This window comes from Schistocerca piceifrons, chromosome X (genome assembly GCF_021461385.2).
Source record: "Schistocerca piceifrons isolate TAMUIC-IGC-003096 chromosome X, iqSchPice1.1, whole genome shotgun sequence".
NCBI lineage: Eukaryota > Metazoa > Arthropoda > Insecta > Orthoptera > Acrididae > Schistocerca > Schistocerca piceifrons.
The window spans coordinates 334,206,419-334,232,351 of NC_060149.1; positions in this window are offsets into that span (position 1 = coordinate 334,206,419).

Below are 25,933 nucleotides of genomic sequence, written 5' to 3' on the forward strand. Positions count from 1 at the left end.
ATAGATGGGATCATGGTGACAGAAAATTACGCAGAATCAAGGTGGGCGGAACCTGAGCAGTTTTGAAAGATAGGGTAGGGACTAACCAAATTTTAGAACCATCGGAATTCATACACCTATGCTTGACGAAGCCCGTGCGTCAGATTCAAAAAGAGATAAAAGTTCCTGCCAGAAACATATACGACATTCGAAGATTCCAGGTAGGGTACAACATGGAGTTGCGATAGAACTGGTACATTTAATTCAGACGTACTTCCCAACAGCAAACTAACAAGAAAACTATCAGAGCTGAGGAACGATGCATCCACCACGTAGGAATGAAAACAAATGGGATATATTAAATTATAGCCGTCGTTGGGGCCTCACTTTCAGCCAGACGTCCGCAAAAGCAACTATAGACGTAACGACCGCCCAAATAATTGCAGACGGGGCGATAGGCAAGAGAGAAAAGTAGAGACTGTTTTAAGTTAGAGGACCTGACCTCAGACAAAACCCCAGGTATGAGGAACAGAGAAACGATTTACAAAACTGACTGGCCATATCCACTCCAGAAACGAGAGTTCGCTGTGCTAGAACACCAGGAGCATTACACACAGATTTTGAAGAACTTAGGAATACGAGTATGTAATTAGAAGAAAAGGTACCCTGTTGTAAATAAGAGCATTTATGTCGTTATTGCCCAGTGTTCAAGATGCTGAAAGTAGTGTTTAGAAAAGGCACGAGTGGCAAGAGTGTTGAAATAAGGGCTCTAGAGCGAATTCCTTCCTCACATCAGGGTGAAACAAATGCCAAACGCATGATTTTTATGCAGATTTTATGATTATACAGGTCTTGAGAGGAGAGGGAATATTGGGACTTGATTTCTTAAAAAGATACGAGATGTTTCGGCACTTAGGAGAGAATTTCGTTACTGCGAATGTAGTAGATGAAAGTGTGGTTCCGTGTTTAAGTAACTATGCGGACGAGGATAGAAGAGAAGTCTTAGTATTCAGATTAGTATAAACCCACGAGGAAGAAATCCAGGCAATTTATGAAGAAATAGGGGCGAAACTTGGTCACATTGAATTTGAAGATACAAGAGGAGGACTGGAACATGTTTTGAAATTATACGCCAGAGCATTTTCACACACACTTGGGACAATCCAGATTTTCTTATATAAATTAAAGTTTAAGGAAGACAGCAAGTTTTCTGTTAGGTCTACCAATTGCCACTCATCTATAAATAAAAGATACAGAACCGGGACAAGACGAAGTTGAAGGAAGGGGTCGTAGAAAAGGCAGTCGATCATACAACAACCTGCCGAGGTGTGTCACGAAAAAGAGCGGGTCCATTAGACTTGTGCTTGATTTCCGACAGGTAAATCCCATAACAGGTACATAGACGGATGGGCCAGAGAGGTTAGAAATACTGCTGCAGACCTTCCATGAAATGTGTGCTTAATATCGATTGATTTACGGTCTAGTTACTTGTAAACAGAAGTACACACAGATTGTCTCCAGTAAACGGCATTTTTGTGTTATGGACATTGTTTCCCATTAAGGAAGTTACTTTTGGGTTGACTATTTCGTCACCTGCCTTTATTACAGCACTAGGATCCGTAATCCCAGAGTCACTGAAGGATGGGATCACGTCGTACGTTGATGACAAACTCATTGCATGAAACTTTCGATCAACTACTGGAAGCCTTTGAGAAACACAAAGTCACCATCAGTTCTGAAAAGTTAGAATGTGTTAACAAGGAAGTTGACTTCTTAGAACATGTAATATGTGTCGAGGGAATCCGGTCAGATCCGAAGAAATTTGAGGCCATCGAAAATTACTCAGTACCCAAGACAAAGCATCAAGTACCTGCCTTTGAGGATTAACAGATTTCTACAAGGGGCTGAAAAAGGACACTGTAATTCTAGCCAATCTGTACCGCTTGACAGGAAAGAGCTTCAGGTGGAAGTGGGCCGTAATACAACAACGGCAATTTAGAGATTTTAAGGGGGTGCTACTGAGATCACCAGTTTCTTTCATCCCGACCTGAACAAGGAATTCCGTATGTGTACTGGTGCATCAAGATCAGGAATCGCCGCAAATCTATTTCAGGAGACTGAACAGCATGGAAAGACAGTAAAGAGAACCATCGCATTTGGTTGCTGCTTTCTGAGTAAAGCAGATAAGAATTACTCTGTGACTGAGTTAGAAGCACTAGACATCGTTTGGTGTTGTAGTACACTTAGCTACTGTTTGACAGGATAAATGACGAAAGTTTACACTGACCATAAAGCCTTAGAATTTGTAATGATATCCCCAACTGATGTATGGACAACTCTCGCGATGGGCAACTTGTCAGCAAGAACTTCGATTTCATACGATCAATTTTCCTGGGAAAGAGAACGTTGTCGCAGATGCACCATAATGAGAACCCATGGGACTGACAAGGGAGTATATATTGAAATTAAATAAGAAAATTTTAATTTATTTCACCTGAAGAATGTGACATCCGAAAATTTTAATAGGACAATGGTTACCCACGTTGGAAAAGAACTAGACGGGTGCAGTCTTAGGAGCAGTGAAGGAGAAATGGCAAGATCGACTTTTCACTAACATTAGAAAATTTGTTAGGTACACTGGCATAGAGGAAAGTAGTGGCCAATGTGTATACGGAGGAATGCATAAAGTAGTAGATTTGGTATGCATACCTCAATCACACGCACTTTGGACCTCGCAAATGTCATACTAAGCTGAGATGGTGTACTTCAAGAACATGGACAGAAGAATAAGGAAGGCACTAAGAAAATGTGCACCCTGGCAGAAAGCTGAGCCAATCACCGTTACCCATAGAGCAACCATGGTCCCAAGAGTGCCAGAAGGATTGAGAGGCACTGTGGACACGGATCTTTTCAGGCCTGTTCCAATCCCTAGCAGGTGATATCAATACATACTAGTCACTGCTGAGCTGACCTGTAAATTTGTGACATTTAGTCCACTAAGGAACTCCATGGGCAGAAGATCATTTAATAACTCGTCTTCGCACTGTAGGAAATGTGGAAAGAAATCTATCGGACAACGAGCCACTGTTGAGAACTAGCTTTTGAAAGAATTTCTTGAAGTGAAAGAACATTAGGACTATTTATGCGGTACCACCCGGCCTTGAACCCTTTGGCGAGGATAATGCGAGAAATTTCAAAATTGTACAGGCTGTACTGTCACAAGCTAGGTAACTATCCATCCTATTCCAGGCCACTACGCATCAGGGTGGATGAGAGAAAATGTGAGGGAGAGGGCAAATTCATTCCAGATGTCCATTCGAGCAGCCTTACACAACACTCTGACCGGCCTCAGGGCACCACTATGTGCGTGCAAACGCAACAGATAGCAGAATGCACTTGCATTCCTATGCGGCCTGTGACGTTTGTTGTAGTCCGTCCCAGCCAGCAACTACCCCGGTGCCATGTGTGTCGCTAGCGGCGAAGAATGAGCACAGCCCACAAAGGCCCTTCGTAGTAGTGTTCGCTACGCATCCTCAAGCGTACTCGTTGTCACAATGTCATGCGCTCGGGTACGATAGCCGTCTCGAGTTGTGCCCCAATAACCCTCCAGGGCTCAGCGAGTACGATGGCGATGACGTCTAGGCGGCTAGGAGGCCGCGAGGGCATGTCTACCCCAGTCAAATCGTGGAGAGCTTGCAGTCCGTCGGCTGGAATCCCTCGCAGGACGGCGGTTGGCCGCACATCGACTCCGTGCATAGATGAAATTTCTCATGTCCCGCAGCCGCCACGCCACACGTATTGCAAGCCTTGTGCCGGAACTTGAGTTAATCATCTGGCAGGCAACCAGCAGATCTTAATCACCGAGGATTAGCCATCGTTTCTCTCAAAGTCGAAACCCCGTCATCCTCTCTGGTTCACAGTTGCAAAGAGAATGGTAGCACGAATGAATGCCTTGAGCCCCTAAGCTCGAGCATTTATACTATTGCGCCTACGCTTCTGTCATAGAGGGGAGGGAGGGCGGTGGATGGGAAGAGGACCGTGGGTTAGTCTTATTACTTGCTCTGACAGCTTCCCCTAGCTCGCTCTGCAGCGAGCATGGGTTGCCAGACCCGGTTAAATTTGCGACGAGTGGGTTCCTTGGCAGGACTCAAGTGCTCCGAGTTACAAAATATTGCTTTACTTTTCATTACAGTTTGTTGAAGCGTTAGTTCTATGCACTTTGATGTGACTGGTGACACAAATCCAGTCTAACCCGAGATGTTTTATGCAATGTCAACAATACTTCCCAGCGGCTTAGTGGATTAACACAGCGGCCGAGCTGGTCTCTGCTGCCTGGTCGCATTTGGAAAAAACTGCAAAAAATTTACAATTCGTGGCCGAACTTTTCCGGGACTCAGCACGCCTCCCCTCTTTAATCTTACCGTAAAATTAATCTTAACCAACAGAATTTATTAAAATAATCTTAACCAACAGAACAGATGGCAACACCCAGCCTTATCAATGATCTGTCATATCTGTCTCTCCCTTATAAACTACTACATGAGCTTTCTATTAAGTACGGCTTCCAGAATCTTTTTACAATACAATAGTTAATATAATGGCTGTACTACTTAAATACAACGGTTTTACTTCCGTCAGCTATCCCGTCAGGTCGTGCCAGCTAACTGCTCGGCTGGTAACTAATGCGTCGGTGGATCTATATGCTGTGCACGTCTACATTTACTACAGAAATGTAATATGCAAATAGCTAGCAGAAACACGCCACAACTGGTAGCTGAAATTCTTACCGATATAATCTCATGATGACGATTTTCTGGAAAATTTTGAACATGTTGGAACATCTGCTCCACTGAAATTTCCCCTGCTCTGACTAGATAAATCTATCTATAGAATGCTAAGGTCGGGCTTGAGGGTGGCATTAAGACAAGTTAAATTTTGGGTGATTAATTACCCTCAGTGACTCTTCCAGCCAATACAACGTATTCAGTGTCAGTGCCATTACACTTGCATAAGTGAGTGTACCCTGAAGGCGGAAATCCTTATCTCCGACCTCACAAGCCATACGTTCATAATAACACCATTTGACTGCAACACCAATTTCCTCAAGCCCTCAGGTGTCCCTTTAGTATAGCGATTTGCCTGCGCAGTTTCTGGGGGAAGACAGAGAACAGCCAATGCTTCCATACCTTTTGAGAGTAAGTCTGTGGCCGGCCGTTGTGGCCGAGCGGTTCTAGGCACTACAGTCCGGAATCGCGCGACCTCTACGGTCACAGGTTCGAATCCTGCCTGGGGCATGGATGTGCGTGATGTCCTTGGGTTAGTTAGGTTTAAGTAGTTCTAAGTTCTAGCGCCCCCCCCCCCCTTCCCATGAACCATGGACCTTGCCGTTGGTGGGGAGGCTTGCGTACCTCAGCGATACAGAAGGCCGTACAGTAGGCGCAACCACAACGTAGGGGTATCTGTTGAGAGGCCAGAAAAACGTGTGGTTCCTGAAGAGGGGCAGAAGACTTTTCAGTAGTTGCAGGGGCAACAGTCTGGATGACCTTGTAAAACCACAACGGCCTTGCTGTGCTGGTACTGCGAACGGCTGAAAGCAAGGGAAACTACAGCCGTGATTTTTCCCGAGGGCATGCAGCTTTGCTGTATGGTTAAATGATGATGGCGTCTTCTTGGGTAAAATATTCCGGAGGTAAAATAGTCCCCCATTCGGATCTCCGGGAGATGACTACTCAAGAGGACGTCGTTATCAGGAGAAAGAAAACTGGCGTTCTACGGATCGGAGCGTGGAATGTCAGATCCCTTATCGGGCAGGTAGGTTAGAAAATTTAAAAAGGCAAATGGATAGGATAAAGTTAGATACAGTGGGAATTAGTGAAGTTCGGTGGCAGGAGGAACAAGACTTTTGGTCAGGTGAATACAGGGTTATAAATACAAAATCAAATAGATGTAATGCAGGAGTAGGTTTAATAATGAATAAAAAAATAGGAGTGCGGGTAAGCTACTACAAACAGAATAGTGAACGCATTATTGTGGCCAAGATAAACACGAAGCCCACGCCTACTACAGTAGTACAAGTTCATATGCCAACTAGCTCTGCAGATGGTGAAGAAATTGATGAAATGTATGATAATATTGTAAGGTGTCAGGCAAATTCAACACTTTCCATGAAAACCCTGACATTATAAGCAAACCCAGTAGTATGTCACATAGCTCCGAATAAGTCGTGACATTAAATTAACCGAAGTAATACGAGAAACGAGTGAGCAAATGGAATACCACAGACTAACACATGAATGCCTAAATGCATGTCATACCTTCCCACCGTGAGACAGACGCAGTTCCGAGGGGAGAAACGAGAACAGAAGCCGAGAGCAGAACCGTGTTAAGCTAGAAGGCCCTACGATAAGGGACGGACACCCACGTCTCCAGTTAACCACCAGGACCACCCCCCCAGTCCATGTTAAAAGCTAGAGCCCTCCAGAAGAACAGTATAGATCTTACGATAACACTAAAAGGGCCACACCAGCCGCAAGTTTAAGCGTGAGACTTTTTCGCGTCTCTGTTACGTTGCAAACTTTAAAAACATTGCCCCACCACGAAAAGTGTAACGTTTCTCATTAGATAGACAGAATTTTTGTAGGCGGAGCTTAAGGTTAACATTGAGACCCTGATTGGTCAGATGAAAATACAGTCAGATAGTTTTTTTTTAAACCAACTTCGGTAAATTGTAGTAAGGAGAAGTTAGAAAGGAGTTGCTTCCGAGACGGCGAAGGTGGAGCTGCGCCGCCCGCTGCCCCCCCTAAAGCTGCCTAACCAACGACAAGGTGATGAACGCACGTGATGCCGCATAACAGCGCATAAAGCTTCACTCGGAACTGCAGAAGTCTCATCTGTTACACCCTCTTTTTGCGTAATACTAGTGTCGATCGTCAATTGAAGCTCATGGTATTCACATTTGCTACGTAAGTTAAAATCTGAAACACGTTGATTTTTCTGTTATATAATTATTGAGAAGCCACATCAGCCACTGTAAATTACGACAAGTTAGATAAGTAATTAAAGATAATTGAGTGTCACTGTAGACCATTTTGATAGTTTTCTCTTTTGCGAAACTTAATTTAAACATAGATTATAGATGTGATATGGCACAGGTCATCCTTCGATCCATTGTAGAACTTGGAAACCCACTCAGGGAATATTCGTTCACATTTTTGTTGAACGCAGTTGGTTTTTATCATCCGGTATTAAAATATTTCCTTTTATCAATAGTGCAATTTATAAACAATATTTTGTCACTAGAATAAAATTTACAATGGTAAACTTAACTGCTTTTTCGACGTTATTTTATCAGCTAACTGAAAATAGGAAAACCTTGAACCCCTTCCACTAAATTTAGTTAGTATTAAGATTCTTTTACAGGGAGTGCAGTGGAGATGACGCTGAAATCATTAAGTATTTGGTTATATCATCGCTAGTCTCACTGAACTCTTCTGAACTCTACATGTCATGTGTGGTCTGGCGTCTCCTTACCAGCAACAGGTCCCTGGTTCAAACTAGTCAATTCCCTAAAAAACACGCTCAGAGCGTCGTTGCGCGAAAGTGGTAGGGAGACACAACATAGAACAGACAGACACCACGCAGAATGTTAGAATATAAAAGAAATTATTCAGGTAGTGAAGGGAGACGAAAATTTAATAGTCATGGGTGACTGGAATTCGAGAGTAGGAAAAGGAAGAGAAGGAAACATAGTAGGTGAATATGGATTGGGGGTAAGAAATGAAAGAGGAAGCCGTCTGGTAGAATTTTGCACAGAGCATAACTTAATCATAGCTAACACTTGGTTCAAGAATCATAAAAGAAGGTTGTATACATGGAAGAATCCTGGAGATACTAGAAGGTATCAGATAGGTTATATAATGGTAAGACAGAGATTTAGGAACCAGGTTTTAAATTGTAAGACACATCCAGAGGCAGATGTGGACTCTGGCCACAATCTATTGGTTATAAACTGTGGATTAAAAGGAGTTGAACGGAATGGACAGTGTCTTGAAGGGAGGATATAAGATGAAAATCAACAAAAGCAAAACGAGGATAATGGAATCTAGTTGAATTAAGTCGGGTGATACTGCGGGAATTAGATTAGGAAATGAGACACTTAAGGTAGTAAAGGAGTTTTGCTATTTGGGGAGCAAAATAACCGATGATGGTTGAAACAGAGAGGATATAAAATGTAGGCTGGTAATGGTAAGGAAAGCGTTTCTGAAGAAGAGAAATTTGTTAACATCGAGTATAGATTTAAGTGTCAGGAAATCGTTTCTGAAAGTATTTGTATGGAGTTTAGCCATGTATGGAAGTGAAACATGGACGATAAATAGTTTGGACAAGAAGAGAATAGAAGCTTTCGAAATGTGGTGCTACAGAAGAATGCTGAATATTAGATGGGTAGATCAAATAACTAATGAGAAGGTATTGAATAGAATAGAGGAGAAGGGGAGTTTGTGGCGCAGCTTGACAAGAAGATGGGACCGGTTGGTAGGACATGTTCTGAGGCATCAAGGGATAACAAATTTAGCATTGTAGGGTAGCGCGGAGCGTAAAAATCGTAGAGGGAGACCAAGAGATGAATACACTAAGCAGATTCAGAAGGATGTAGGTTGCAGTAAGCACTGGGAGATGAAGAAGCTTGCACAGGATAGAGGAACAGGGGAGCCGCATCAAACCTGTCTCAGGACTGAAGACCACAACAACAACAACAAGCTCTAGCGGAGTGATGACCTCAGATGTTAAGTCCCATAGTGCTCAGAGCCATTTGAACCATTTGAAGTTCGTGATATTTAGCCAAGAACTTTTTCGACATCCTCTACGGTGTATTAGTATAGGGATTAGTGACCAATACACGATACTGCGGTAATTTTCCCTTGCGCCTGTTGGACTGTTCCTGGCGTTCCAGAGCCTTTTCGTTCGCATTTTGCACGTTTCTCTATACTTACCGTTTTCTTTTCGCAAACGTATATACGGATTCGAAATACGGTCTCAATTTAGGCCTTAAAAGCTCAAATCGTGACGGCGTCTTCGTTCCGTACACCACATCAAATGGTGCAATGCATGTTCCCGTATGAGTCTTCTAGCTGTAAGCAAAGACCATAAATGGAAGACAGGTATCCCAGTCAAGGTATTTAGCATTCACGTGGAATCTTACCATCTTCGAAACAGTCTGATGGACGCTCTCCGCCCTACCGTTGGTATGAGGGTGGAACAGGCTCGTTTGAAACTTACGAATACGTAGCGCGAGATATAGCTGTTTCATAAGTTCTGAAACAAAGTTCGTACCCTGATCCATGACGAAGTTATCGGGCACTCCAAACTTTAATATACAATAGTCAACTAATTCCTGCCCCACAGTATGGTCAGTTGGTCTGAAATTGCTGACATTAGTAGAAATCGTGAGAAATGGTCAATGATCGTAAGAACGTAGCTTTTCGCTGCGGATGTTTTGTTGAAGAGTTCACAGATGTTGAGCAAAAGCTTTTGAAATGGCTTTGATGCGTCGGGTAACCTCTCCAAAGGGATGTTCTGGTGCGAAATAACCGCTATTCAACGACCTGTATAAGCAACATAGACTGGCTATGGCACCGCCATCTTTGAAGCAACTTGAAAACTGAGCCGCCATGTCTTGTAACGTCAAGGTGCAGCCTACACGTCGTCTGCTAATACTGAATGTTGTTATTGTTTACTACGCATGGCGTAAAAAAAAGCCAATCTGCACTGATAATCTGATTTCTCTACTGTAAAACATATAGTGATGTAGGCTAAACGAAATGAGACTCACTTCTGATATCGATTAATTGAAAAGTTTATTACGAAATGTTGCAGTTCATTTCGCTGAAATGTCGTATAGATTAGGTCAAAAACAATTTTAAATAGTTCAGTAGGTCCAAAAACGATCAATTGACAGCGCAGGACCTTTCGTTGTCCCTTAAACAATATATGTTTGTATATATTTGCCGAATATGTTTCACTCTTTCTTCCATTGGCCTGGTTTTTGCACAAATGGTGTAACCTACACTTAAAATACTATTTTAACAGCATCCTGACTAGAAAAGAGTAATGTGACTCTTATCCAAATTCAGCTGGCACCATTATATGGTCAAAATCGAGTAAATAAATTCGGCCTGTCACCCAACATTCGGAACAATTCCACACACAACTACAGAAGGAAGTTCTTCTTCCATATTAAGATTTGACAGTCCCTGAAAACCCTTTCTGCCACTGTTAACAATTTGAATACACCCTTTGGAGCAGTGTAAAAACTATTTTTGATGCATTTTATTGCAATGAAACCTGTTTTCCATCACTGTCCTCTAATTTACGGAGGTATTGCTGCAGTAAATTGTCACACTTGCTGTTAAACCATCAAGAAAACAATAGCCAACAGGAATTTTCCAACTCTTATTAATCCCAGTCACCATAAACACTAGTGCCTCTCTTGCTATTTGGTTATCATTACTTGCCTCACATCCTTGCCCTAAGTCAACATAAACCCAGACCTTATTACCATCCCATATTATGTCTTTTTTAAGAACCACCTCATCGAACATAAGTGCAGCTAAAAAGGTCGTGAACTACATTGAACCTCATCTGCTAATTTTTTAAGCTTTCTTTTGTAAATCCAGGACTGCCATTTACTGTAGTTGTCCACCTACGGAGTGTTCGAGGTTGAGGTAATTTAACAGTCTTCCTCAAATAATTATAAGGTTTGAAGGAGTAAAAATTGAGTGTAAGGGCAAACTGTCTTATTTCTTTAGGATATTCAGGAATTGAACATTTGTTTTGCATTGCAAAACGTGCTTCAGAATATCACTATATTTTTGTCACATCCTATCACTTCAGAAGCACAGTCTTGAAGTCTCTTATTTAGGCCTACAACCACTGTTTTATATGTCACAATTTGTTTCTTCTTTCTTGAAACACTTTGCCTTGCATGTTTCGCTTGCTTCCTCAGCTTCTCGGTCCTTTTCTGTAGTGCCTCATAATTCTGTTTCAATTTTTTGGGGCTAGGCAAACAATAAGAATGATCTGTATGATCATTCTGATTCACTCTTTCACCTACAAAAATGAAGTATTATCATTAAGCTTTATTTTTCTTTAAACATACATTGATTAACAGTAAGATTCACACATAACCCATATAGCAAATAAATAACAGGAAAACTATTTTACCTGGTTCATTTGATAAGGAAGCTGATTCTTCACTGACAGGCCGTTTCCTTGGTTGTCTCTATACTATAGTAGTTTTCCGCAGATGGTCAGGAAACGTAAATATTGTCGGTACTGTGTTTGCCAGAAGTCGCCTTTTCTCGTTTGTACTATACATGTATCTATCTTCAAAGTGAATCGAGGATATGTAACTATACTGAGTTGGCTGCCACTTATCTCGCCTCATATTGGCTACCCACCGACTTAACAGCTCTTTCTTTTTCAGAGGAAATCTAAAAATAAAGAGACGTATATACAGTAACTTATTTACATTTTGTATACAGCTTAAACACGAAAATGATGCACAAGACGCTAAGTACAACACGCATTTAGATACTCACATGAAATATGATATTCCAGTTGTTTTATCACTTCTATTAGCGCAATTGTACGCTGCACATACACTGGGCATGATTCGCGATCGGTCAATAAGACTTTTAAAACAAATTACAACTGGAAAACAGTGATTTTCTAACGCCAGTACTATACAACAAATGTAAATACACTGACGTGTAGACGTTTCAAAAAATGGCGGCCGGTGTTGCTTTTTGCTGCCTCTGGGAGCGCTGTTACCTCACAGATAGCCACTCTATGTAGTTTATATACCTCCTTGCCGCTATTTGCCCGCATGGTACAGAACCTCTGACGCAGCACTCCACATCGCGCTTAATATTCCTCCACCATAACCGTTCCGCAATAGGTCTATCTGCTGCAGGTCGGCTACCATTACCTGCCAACAAATGGTCATGAGCCTGTTGTAACACTCAGTTTTGAAAAACTGGCCAGACCACGACACATGATCCGCATTTCGTAACTTGTGAGCGGCGGGTGGTTAGTAGTATGAGAGAAATACGAAACATAGGAACATTCGCCTTCTTTTACGATAGCCTGACAACTGTTTTTGTGGTCAGCCAGAAAGCGGTGGAGAACATACTGACCATAGTTTCCAGTCTGCATGTCCACATTCTTCTTTTGTCCACTGAAAGAAACGTTTCTACTCTCTATTTACTAAACAAGATGAGGACCTATGATCGCAAATGAAAGTTTTGAGTTCTGAGTGATCGATATACTTCATAAACTTTCGTACGCACAACATAGTAATATTTCTGATAATAATAATAATAATAATAATAATAAATCCCGTGGAGGCCCGGGAAAAGAATAGGCCTCCGGTATGTTCTGCCAGTCGTAAAAGGCGGCGAAAAGAACAAACCACTAATAGGGCTAACCCCCCTTTTAGTGTGATTACTTGGTTCAGGACAGAACTAAAAGAAGCCTCGGACAAGCGCCGTCATGGTCGGGGACGACGCTTGAACCCTATGCCCGCCCACAATGGTAACGACACTGCTAGCCAACTGGAAAATGATTTAAATCCAAATAGAATTGTTTTGCAGGATATGCTTCCTGCAACCACCCTATAAGGAAAACAAAGACAGAGGATGAGATGGTCAGATGAAGTTAATCGACACCTCATGTTCTGTTATTACCAAGCAACAAACCTAGGAACCAACACAACTGGATACAGATCACAAGTATACACAACATTTATTACCAGATACCCAGAATTAAAATTTTTAACAGAACAACGACTAGCTGATCAGATCCGTGTAATAATCAAAAATAATAGGATACCCCAGTCAGAATAAGAAAACATCAAACAACAAGTACAACAAATACTAGAACAAAATAATGTGCAATCAGAAGAAGAAGAAAATACAGTAATGGATTCAAACATCGCAGAGCAAACAAACAAAGAACAACACGCATCAATTAAACAATCAGAGGAAAACGACATCTTAAGACAGCCACCAGACCAAGCACAAATAGAACACGAAGTGACACACATGTTAGATATAGAAGAAAAATTTCAGCTGACATATATAGAATACAAAGACACAAATACAGACATTAGACCATTCTTGCATAGACCACCAAATAACCCACAAGTCGAAACAACAATAAAAACTATCAACACAATCATACACAACAAAGTAAATGAAAACACAACTATGGAAGAGTTACAACTACTGGTTTATATAGGAGCACTCACTACACTAAATATACACACTAGGCAGAGATCAGAACCAGCCAACACACAGAAGAAACCCACAAAACCAGCATGGCAACACAGGCTACAGATCAGAATAGAAAAACTGAGAAAAGACATCGGACAGCTAACACAATTTATAAGAAATGAAATATCAGACAAAAAACGAAAAAGGTTAGGTAAAATCTCACAACAAGAAGCAATAGAGCAATTAGATGAAAAGAAGCAGAAATTACAAGCATTGGCCAAACGACTTAGAAGATACAAAAAAAGTGAAAATAGAAGGAAACAAAACCAAACATTCAACACAAACCAAAAGAGATTTTACCAAACAATAGATAACACACACTTTAAAATAGATAATCCACCAAACATAACAGACAAGGAACACTTCTGGAGCAACATATGGTCAAACCCGGTACAACATAACAGGCATGCACGGTGGATACAAGCAGAAGCAGACTCATACAAGATGATACCATAAATGCCTGAAGTGATAATTTTGCAACATGAAGTCACCCGAGCAATTAATTCTATGCACAATTGGAAAGCCCCTGGAAATGATAAAATAGCAAATTTCTGGCTAAAGAAGTTCACCTCAACACATTCAGATCTAACTAAATTATTTAACAGTTATATTGCAGACCCATACACATTCCCCGATACACTTACACATGGAATAACCTATCTGAAACCTAAAGATCAAGCAGACACAGAAAACCCAGCTAAATATCGCCCCATAACATGCCTACCAACAATCTACAAAATATTAACTTCAGTCATCACACAGAAATCAATGACACATGCAACACAGAACAAAATTATAAATGAAGAACAAAAAGGCTGCTGCAAAGGAGCACGAGGATGTAAAGAGCAACTGATAATAGATACAGAGGTGACATATCAAGCTAAAACTAAACAAAGGTCACTACACTACGCATACATTGATTACCAAAACGCTTTTCATAGTGTACCACACTCATGGTTACTACAGATATTGGAAATATACAAAGTAGATCCTAAATTGATACAGTTCCTAAACATAGTTATGAAAAACTGGAAAACCACACTTATTATCCAAACAAACTCTAATAATATCACATCACAGCCAATACAGATTAAGCGTGGAATATATCAAGGAGACTCATTAAGTCCTTTCTGGTTCTGCCTTGCTCTGAACCCACTATCCAACATGCTAAATAATACAAATTATGGATACAATATTACTGGAACATACCCACACAAAATCACACATCTGCTATACATGGATGATCTAAAACTACTGGCAGCAACAAATCAACAACTCAACCAATTACTAAAGATAACAGAAGTATTCAGCAATGATAAAAATATGACTTTTGGAACAGACAAATGTAAGAAAAATAGCATAGTCAAGGGAAAACACACTAAACAAGAAAATTACATATTGGATAACCACAGCGGCTGCATAGAAGCGATGGAAAAAACAGATGCCCATAAATATCTAGGATACAGACAAAAAATAGGAATAGATAATACAAATATTAAAGAAGAACTAAAAGAAAAATATAGACAAAGACTAACAAAAATACTGAAAACAGAATTGACAGCAAGAAACAAGACAAAAGCTATTAATACTTATGCTATACCAATATTGACCTACTCATTTGGAGTAGTGAAATGGAGTAACACAGACCTAGATGCACTCAATACACTTACACGATCGCAATGCCACAAATATAGAATACATCATATACATTCAGCAACTGAAAGATTCACATTAAGCAGAAAGGAAGGAGGAAGGGGATTTATCGACATAAGAAACCTACATTATGGACAGGTAGACAATTTAAGAAAAGTCTTTATAGAACAAGCAGAAACTAGCAAAATACACAAAGCAATCACTCATATAAATACATCGGCTACACCACTGCAATTTCATAACCACTTCTACAACCCTTTAGATCACATAACATCAACAGATACGAAGAAAGTAAATTGGAAAAATAAAACATTACATGGCAAGCACCCGTATCATCTAACACATCCACACATCGATCAAGACGCATCCAACACATGGCTAAGAAAAGGCAATATATACAGTGAGACGGAAGGATTCATGATTGCAATACAGGATCAAACAATAAACACCAGATATTACAGCAAGCATATTATTAAAGATCCCAATACCACAACAGATAAATGCAGACTTTGCAAACAACAAATAGAAACAGTAGATCACATCACAAGTGGATGTACAATACTAAGAAATACAGAATACCCCAGAAGACATGACAATGTAGCAAAAATAATACATCAACAGCTTGCCTTACAACATAAACTTATAAAACAACATGTTCCCACATACAAGTATGCACCACAAAATGTACTGGAGAACGATGAATACAAATTATACTGGAACAGAACCATTATAACAGATAAAACGACACCACATAACAAACCTGACATCATACTCACTAATAAAAAGAAGAAATTAACACAACTAATCGAAATATCCATACCCAATACAACAAATACACAAAAGAAAACAGGAGAAAAAATTGAAAAATACATCCAACTGGCTGAGGAAGTCAAGGACATGTGGCATCAGGAAAAACTTGACATTATACCAATTATACTATCAACTACAGGAGTCATACCACACAATATCCACCAGTACATCAATGCAATACAGCTACATCCAAACTTATATATACAACTACAGAAATCTGTCATTATTGATACATGTTCAATTACCCGAAAGTTCCTAAATACAATATAACACATACCATACAGTTAAAAGGAAGTGACGCTTGATCAAGGTGCGCGTCACTTCCCATTTTTAACCAGACTTAACGTCTGAGAAAGTAAAGAAATAATAATAATAATAATAATGTGTCTAACATAAGCAGGACTACGAGCAGTTCAGAAGAGATCTCTACGGTAAGTTCCTATTAAACGGTCTTTCCCCCCTGACTTCTGATAATCAAAGTTAATTGCTCGCCACAAAAGTGGAAAATAATCTCACCACTTGCCACACGGTTTTGTTAACATTACGGGCGGCGCAAAAATAGTTATTTCCGCGAAATCTAAGCAGTCCAGGGAGGTGTACAGTCCTCACGAGCTCACTTTCTATTATTGCTAAAAGCATGCGTTTAGTAGCAGTCTGGCTGTGACATCGACCGAGGCAGCGCGTAAGCCGTCGTTTGACTGACACGGACCGATTGATAGCTGCGTGCGAAGCGAAGTGGAGTTTGTGAAATTTAAACGATCCAGGACGGTGTACAGTTCTCGCGAGTTTACTTCCTGTTTGTTTCGAAAACATGCGCTTTGTTGCAGTCTGGCTGTGATGTCACCGGAGGTAGTACGTAAGCCTGCGTTTGACTGACGCTGACCGTATGTTAGCTGGGTGAGAAGTGAAGTTATCACTAGTCCTCGGACTTCTAGCTTTTAAAAACCTTTAATTAGGTAGCTAAAATAGGTTCTGTCACATACAAAAATAGGTTATAAAAATCAGAAAGTAGGTGACCAAAATCTGACATTATATTGTCTATAAAGATAAATAGATTGACAAAAATCTACATTATATTGTTGTCAATGTCCGTAATTACAGTCACAGAAAATAACTAACACTTTCTGCAGATTTTCCGTTGAGAAACTGCATCTCTTAACCGTTAATATCATCTTGTATGCCGAGAATGAGCGTTCCACGTCAACAGATGTCACCGGAGCATATTTAAATGACGGTATTAGGCGCAATGGGACTGCACACTAATGTTCTGTTAATTTACCTGATAAGATGTCAGCCACTGTACAGAAGGTGGTCAGTCCTGGTTTTTTTTGTAGCACTGTCTTTAGTTTCTCACTAACTTTCATACCAATAGAACCTGGGACCTGTTGTATCAATCGCATTTGCGTGTAGACTGGTTTCCATGAACATTATAGAGCCTTAAAATTAGGGACCAAAAATGCATAATGAGATTTTATGTATGCAATGTCGTTGGAAATTGTTGAGTCTTTTAGAAGATCTTTAGCTGAAGTAATGCTCACTGCCTCCTCCCGAAATTTAAGAACTATGTTTTGAGTGCCTTCCAAATGTTCGCTGTAATATTCCACGGCCTCTTGCCACGTTCCTCCACGAGCAAGTATGGGTCCTGGTGGAAGTGGTACGTTGGGAAATAACTGGATTCTTGTAGGAATTTTAATAAAAACCTTCTTGATGGTTAAAACTAGCTTATTTACATGTAGAAATTTTAGAAGTATCATCTCAGCTATACGATTCATAGCATGGGCAAGACATGTGATATGGAGCAAGGCTGGGTAAAATACTTTCAACAATTTAACAGTAGCAGTCATGTAAGCGGCTGCATCAGTGTAGATTACAAGTGCTTTATTTTCATCTGTCTGCTGCTCGTGGTCTCGCGGTAGCGTTCTCGCTTCCCGATCCCGGGATCCCGGGTTCGATTCCCGGCAGGTTCAGGGGTTTTCCCTGCCTCGAGATGATTGGGTGTTGTTGTGTCGTCTTGTAACCTCCCCCCTCACTTATCGACCTTAATGACAGTGAGAAATTAAACCGCGTGTACCTAATGGAAATTTGGGAAAAGCAATCGTCACCGAAGTTAATCTATCGGTAAAGAGGGAGGAAAGGGTTACATCTAAATGAAAGGAAAAATGCAAATGAAACTGGTGGAAATCAATTTTGAAAAGGGGTAAAGTTAATAAAGAAAGTAAAAGTGCGGCCGTTACGTTAACAATTAACTAGCGGTAATTAGATATTTGAGATTTGGGGGAAATCACGGTCGCCAGTCCTAAGGACAATTACTATAGTAACTGAAAAAGAAAGGTTATTACACATATAATTAACACTAGAAGCGTGGCAACTGAAGGTTGACACGTGTAGTGTGAAAACTGAAAGTTTGTCAGAAGTAATAAATTTCGCTACACTCTGACTTAATTTAGCAAAAGAATTAATAAAACCGGAAAATCGAAAGTTAATTTAGTGACTGAAGTTAATAGTGAGCTTTCTTTCTGAAGCACATCGAAATCCAGTAAAATACGGTTAGTCTTGGACTACCTCAACAATCATTTCAAAAGCAACTTGACTCTACGCAATTTAGAAACAAGAGATTTAACTTTGAACTTGAATTAAATGATTCTGAACTATTAACAATAGTAAAATTTAGTACGTACCAAGCTGAGCTGCAGTCACAGGTAAGCTAAAATATGCTAACAAAACTCGCACTCTAAATTTGTGCTCGTGTAACCTAAATATTGTAGCCAGCTACTGAACTTTGAAATTAAAGCAGTGAAATCTAATTATATTATTTTAATGCTGGCGTTTGAATTTCAACGACACTCGAGTTCATTTCGGAAAAGGAAGGGACCCTGCTTGGCAATGCAATTGGGACAATGAGCAACAAAGGTTCATGCTAAGTTGCTGTAATTTTGCGAGGCAAATCGAACAATTTGAAAAGCTGAGGTCTGCCATACAGTTCTGAAACTTTACGTGCTTTTAGTCTTCCTTGTTGGTTGATTGAACGTTTGAAGCCGTCGATCGAGGAGGTGGCGACAGTCACTCATTGTCGGCCGTCGCTGTTGCAGAAGCTGGATGTTGGCGCGCCTTCTTCTCGACACGGTCACCAGGCGAAACGGGCTCTTGATGTGCGCCAGTTAATGCTTCCCGTCCGCGACACCATGTCAGAAACTATCATCGCGAGTCGAGCGCAATTACATGCTGCCAAACCCCGAAAGCGCGGCAACTCGCGGGAGCGTCACACAACACCTGCTCCACTCGCTACTCCCGCCAGACTCCTACCGTTCTGCCCGCGCTCCACGCGGCAGAGTTAACACTACCAAAGATCCTACACACTTTGATTCGTCACACGGCCTATCGACGTAATCGTTCGATAGCAGTTTTCCCTAGGCAAGACCCAGCGTAAAAATACAAATAATATTTACGAAACAAACCAATTATACATCGACATGAGTGCATAAATATATATATACAAACAGTAAAACAATTACAATATATAAAGAGACAGAAATGTCATATCTTGAGGTAACAAAACAAGGAAAAAAAATAATAGTGCAATAGATGGAAATAGGAGTATATGCATTTCCGGCGTTACACGTGCCCCACATTGTCTGAGGATGTTCGTGTAACGTAAACAGACTCAGAAAATGTCCCAAAAAAGAAACAGCGGAAATGCATATGCTCAAAACATCAACAAAATTTAGCATTCGTCTAATTAATCATAAATCAATTTTTAGACCATAATAATTGAGTGGGGACACTCCTAATCTTATTCCACTCTGTCATCTTGCACAAAATAAAACAGGTTGACAACATATTAAAATTCATAGAAGATATAGAAAATGGTTTAGCTATTCCAAAATCATTAAAATTCGTAACACTATGAGAAATGGAATACTATTTGCAAAATTAATCAGAGTACATGGTCATAAAAACAGGTAGATCAAAATACGCAAATTAATAATTAATTACATAGAATACACATTTTTACATAACCTTTTCATAATTAATATCTCGTCATGAGATTCCACTTAACGCTAAACAAGAAAATAATATTCAGTAGATCGAAAAAAACATAAATATTGACAGCAGAATTCTTTCACATCAGCTGTCCGGGAAGAAAAACTATTCCGCCTTTCGTACTCGCAAGTACAAAGAATGCCGACAGCGGCACAAGAGCCAACAGCGGCACAAGAGCCGACAGCGGCTCGCCTCGCCAGTATTGTTGCGCCCGCGTGTGCGGCACGCTTGATCTCACTCGCCCTTGTGACGGCGTTTCCAGAACGTCCGTTTCACTGAATTCTTTAGGAAAAACTCACTCCCGAGTAATCTCAAGGAGTCCCTTAATACTATCACAGTGGATAACTCAACACTGTCCATCATCACACGCATGTACTAGCCTGAAACTTAAAACAGCGTCTAAGTACATCGGCAATGACTAGTAAATCACATATTTATGAAATCTTACAGCTATTTACAAAATCATATTTACATTCCTTAATCTACTGTGACTCAGCTGAAAACTTAAACTAGCAGCTTGGATTTTTCAGTTGATTAGATCATGATTAAATTGATTAAAATTAAATTGATTAATCAAAACGCGCTTTAGTGTCATGACGACGTATGCGAGCATCGGCTTTTAGCTTCATTACTTCTCGCAAACGATCCTTTTTCACACCAATATTAATGTCAATCCGTGGAGGGAATTTGATTATCTCTTCCACTAAACTTGTACTTCTGTCACCCAACAGGATTTCCTCTGGAGAAAATCCCGTAGATTCATGTCTCAAGGTGTTCATAATTCTCTCAAATACTGCTACATATTTGCCCCATGCCCTATGGTTGTGATGGCAATAGGTACGGGAAAGTCGGCCTCGTCTTTGTTCGTGTGTTACGTTTGACACACCGTCTACAATACTTTCCAATTCACTTTCTACATTATTGTCAATGCCGAGATTCTTCACATTACAGTAGTTCAGATTCATATCTACGTCAATACCATCCGGCCAGTTAACAATGTGTATAGGCGGGTATTGCCTATGCACACTGTCTCCTGCCTCGTCAAAACTAACTACTATTGTTTTATCTTGGGACGTACATGTCAACGTTTTGCTTTCGCAGTTAATCACTGCACGGTACTTTCATAGCCAATCTAACCCGATAATTACTTCCGTAGTTAAGTCTGGCACGACGACAAACTCTTGTTCAAATCGTGCCCCACATATCTCGAAGTTGACAAAAATCTGTTTTGTGACCGGTTTACTGGCCTTCCCAGTAGCACCGATAATTTTCACTCCTGTTACTGGCATAACTACGATGCCGGGTCTGTCTTTCAGTAACTCAAATATTTTCCCAGATACAGCACTCAATTCTGCACCGGTGTCAATCAACACATTTAGTTGTAGGTCGTGCATATTAACAGACACTACTATCTGTCTACACTTGTCCTCGACTGTTTCTTTATTTTCCCACAGTAAATCCTCGTCTATATCCAGGTCATTCCAGAAAAAACCATCCGGCTTTGATCCTAAATCCGGTTTATCTGGCGGCTTTTTCAGCCTCTGTTCACATACAGTTTTAATTTCAACACGTTTGTCCTGAGGCTTAGTCTCTAGCTTCGCCTCCAATACCGAAACCTTTTCCTGTAACTCGTCAACTAGTGAGTGTTGCTTTGCTATCAATTCACTAATTGTCACCTTCGTTGATTCCTCTTTAATCAGATTGATCTCATCTGCCAATCTACCTGGAGGAATGTGCCCAGTCGCATCTGAAATTACTTCCTCTGGATCTGCGCAACCCACACTGCTACCGTCTGACCGCATAACGTCAGCTCTAACCTCATACACGCTGAAATCTATGTGCTTTTCTACCAATTGTGTCCGGCTATCACTAAAATTTTCGTAATCTTTCCCCTTAATACTCTCGCAATGTTTAAACTGGATGTTCGCGTCGGATGGGTCGGCTACTTCTACCATTACAACTTTCGGTAAAGTCTGCCGGTTAGGGCCAGAACTTTCCGTTACTACTTCAACATTCAACTCCTGCGGGACGAAACACGACGCATCTTGCTCGTGCTCCCCATTAACATCAACTATTTCTAGTAAAGTCTGCCGGTTAGGGCCAGAACTTTCTATCACTTCACAATCACTATCTTCCTGCGGGACGAGACGCGGCAAATCCTGCCCGCGCTCCCCATAAACACTTCTCCCATACAGACCCCTATAATCTCTTAGTTCGTCGTATAAGCGACCGAACTGCCTTAACCAGACCTCATCCCTCTCTGCATCCCCTCGCTCGATGACGGACGTTTTATCCGACATCTGATCTTCTCTCAACAATTGCGAATCATTCTTAAACTCAATCTCCAGTTCCGCTGTGGGGATTACAGCTGGCACCTTATAATCGATTTCCGGAACACTACTTAAATTGTTCTCACTGACAGTGAATGTACCTTCTACTGCCGTGTATACAGCTGATCTACTACTTGTGGGCGCACTCCTTTCTCTTAACACTGGCACACTCTCCCGCCGTTGATTATTCCACACGGAATTTTCATACCGACGACACCTGGGTTTTCTCCTGCTATTGGGCCGCCAAAATTTCTCCACGCCCGGTCGGCCCCTCACCGGCGCGGCTAATGGTTTCCCTGTCTCGTCCCAGCAGATACGCTCCCCGGATGCTGCTGAGGCGGCTGATCACACCCTCTGGCGTTATTACTATTCTGTGAAGCCCGTATCACGTTAGTATGATACTGGTTTCCGTCATTCCTGTTATTATTTGCATTGTACCGATTGTTATTACGGTCCGAACCATTATTGTTATTGCTGCCATGGTTGCGGTATGCATTATTCCCGTGGTTATCGTTGTTGTGGTTGCTGTGGTACCCGTTGTTGTTACCACGGCCTCTGCCACTGTCGCGATTATTGCGCCAATTGTCCTCGTCCTCCACTCTTTCCAGGAAATCATTGATTGTCCTGTAATTGCTTCCTACGTATCGTTTTGTATCATCTGGAAACTTCTTGTAGAGTTCCCAGACTATTTCGGATTCCGAGCGGCGGTCACGCAAATATTCCAACTTGCGGATCCAGCCCTCACAAAACTCCTTCATCGAACCGCGCGAATTCGCATCGAAAGACCTCGATACGACAAATTCGCGCCAGACACTTTGCTGTTTTTGCTCTGACCAGTATTCAGCCAGAAACAAATTTTTAAATTCGTCAAAAGTCAGGTTCGTAATGTTGAGGTTTAAGCCCCAACGCTTGGCATCACCAGCCAACACATCAATAATCGCATTAATTTTTCTCTCATCAGTCCATGATCTGGGTAAAACTCTTTCACAATTTTTAATGAAATCCGTCGGGTGTATACCGCCTTTTTTCAAGGGGTCGAACCGCTCCTCTTTCGTCAACAACTCCGAACTATGTGCACAGATTGGCACATAGCTCTGTTTTTCGTCAAGTTTCCTTTCTAATTCCGACACCCTCGTAATCACTTGGCAAGTGGTTGTCGCAAGCGTTTCCACTTCCCTCTTTTTCTCTTCGCAGGTATTAGCCTGCTTCGTCACTTTGGTATCTACTTCGGATACTAAAGCCTTTAAAGTTTCCACCTTCTTTTGATCCTCGTTTTTCACTAATTGAATTTGTTCCGTCACCTTATTCTCGATGATCGGAGCAACTGATTCTCCTACACTTTTCTCGATTCTGCTAATTTCAGAATTAAAACGAGTATTTATGCTCGCAATTTCCGCCTGAACGCCTATCATTTCCTGTTTAAGATTACCGATTTCGGTATTAATTACAACAATATCTTCTTTGATTTTATCAACTTTTGTGTTAACAACTCCAACATTGTTGTTAACAACGTTAATAGCTTTGTTCTGATTGTCTAGCATCCGTTCAAATTTTTCAGACTGAGCTTCTTGCTTGACCGATTGACTCTTGATTTCGTTAATCAAAACGTTCAATAAATCAGTTAAATTCCCGGAAACTACCGGTTTTACTTCCGTAGCGGCTTCCTCTTTAATTGTCCCCCCGTATTCGTCATCAAGGGATTCAGATTTGATTTTCCCTTCTGATTCCGAAACATTTTCTAAAGTTTGGAATTCCATTTCTGCTCTTTGTTGCGTTTCGCCGGTCGCGTCTTTCATGCTAGCCGCCTGCCCCTGAACAATGGGTACCGTGGTGCGCGTTTCCCACTGTTCGACCGATTGTTCCGTATCCAAGTCTACCAAATTTTGGCAATTGTTGCCTTCACTCATTTTAATAATTTTCAATATAACTGCCAAATCTCAACTCTAATTAGGATTCCTCACACGAATATTCTCGCTGACGTATCGACCATTTCGTCACCAGTACTTTGTTACGAGATTTGCACAATGCAAAATTCGTGTCCAGAACAACCTCAAATTTGAAGATTGTCCTGTCACGGTCGCCACGTGTAACCTCCCCCCTCACTTATCGACCTTAATGACAGTGAGAAATTAAACCGCGTGTACCTAATGGAAATTTGGGAAAAGCAATCGTCACCGAAGTTAATCTATCGGTAAAGAGGGAGGAAAGGGTTACATCTAAATGAAAGGAAAAATGCAAATGAAACTGGTGGAAATCAATTTTGAAAAGGGGTAAAGTTAATAAAGAAAGTAAAAGTGCGGCCGTTACGTTAACAATTAACTAGCGGTAATTAGATATTTGAGATTTGGGGGAAATCACGGTCGCCAGTCCTAAGGACAATTACTATAGTAACTGAAAAAGAAAGGTTATTACACATATAATTAACACTAGAAGCGTGGCAACTGAAGGTTGACACGTGTAGTGTGAAAACTGAAAGTTTGTCAGAAGTAATAAATTTCGCTACACTCTGACTTAATTTAGCAAAAGAATTAATAAAACCGGAAAATCGAAAGTTAATTTAGTGACTGAAGTTAATAGTGAGCTTTCTTTCTGAAGCACATCGAAATCCAGTAAAATACGGTTAGTCTTGGACTACCTCAACAATCATTTCAAAAGCAACTTGACTCTACGCAATTTAGAAACAAGAGATTTAACTTTGAACTTGAATTAAATGATTCTGAACTATTAACAATAGTAAAATTTAGTACGTACCAAGCTGAGCTGCAGTCACAGGTAAGCTAAAATATGCTAACAAAACTCGCACTCTAAATTTGTGCTCGTGTAACCTAAATATTGTAGCCAGCTACTGAACTTTGAAATTAAAGCAGTGAAATCTAATTATATTATTTTAATGCTGGCGTTTGAATTTCAACGACACTCGGGTTCATTTCGGAAAAGGAAGGGACCCTGCTTGGCAATGCAATTGGGACAATGAGCAACAAAGGTTCATGCTAAGTTGCTGTAATTTTGCGAGGCAAATCGAACAATTTGAAAAGCTGAGGTCTGCCATACAGTTCTGAAACTTTACGTGCTTTTAGTCTTCCTTGTTGGTTGATTGAACGTTTGAAGCCGTCGATCGAGGAGGTGGCGACAGTCACTCATTGTCGGCCGTCGCTGTTGCAGAAGCTGGATGTTGGCGCGCCTTCTTCTCGACACGGTCACCAGGCGAAACGGGCTCTTGATGTGCGCCAGTTAATGCTTCCCGTCCGCGACACCATGTCAGAAACTATCATCGCGAGTCGAGCGCAATTACATGCTGCCAAACCCCGAAAGCGCGGCAACTCGCGGGAGCGTCACACAACACCTGCTCCACTCGCTACTCCCGCCAGACTCCTACCGTTCTGCCCGCGCTCCACGCGGCAGAGTTAACACTACCAAAGATCCTACACACTTTGATTCGTCACACGACCTATCGACGTAATCGTTCGATAGCAGTTTTCCCTAGGCAAGACCCAGCGTAAAAATACAAATAATATTTACGAAACAAACCAATTATACATCGACATGAGTGCATAAATATATATATACAAACAGTAAAACAATTACAATATATAAAGAGACAGAAATGTCATATCTTGAGGTAACAAAACAAGGAAAAAAAATAATAGTACAATAGATGGAAATAGGAGTATATGCATTTCCGGCGTTACAGTCTTCATCATCATCATTCATCCTCATCACGGTCGGAGGAAGCCAATAGCAAACCACTTCCACTAGGACCTTGCCTAGTAAAGCGGTGCGCGTCTCCCG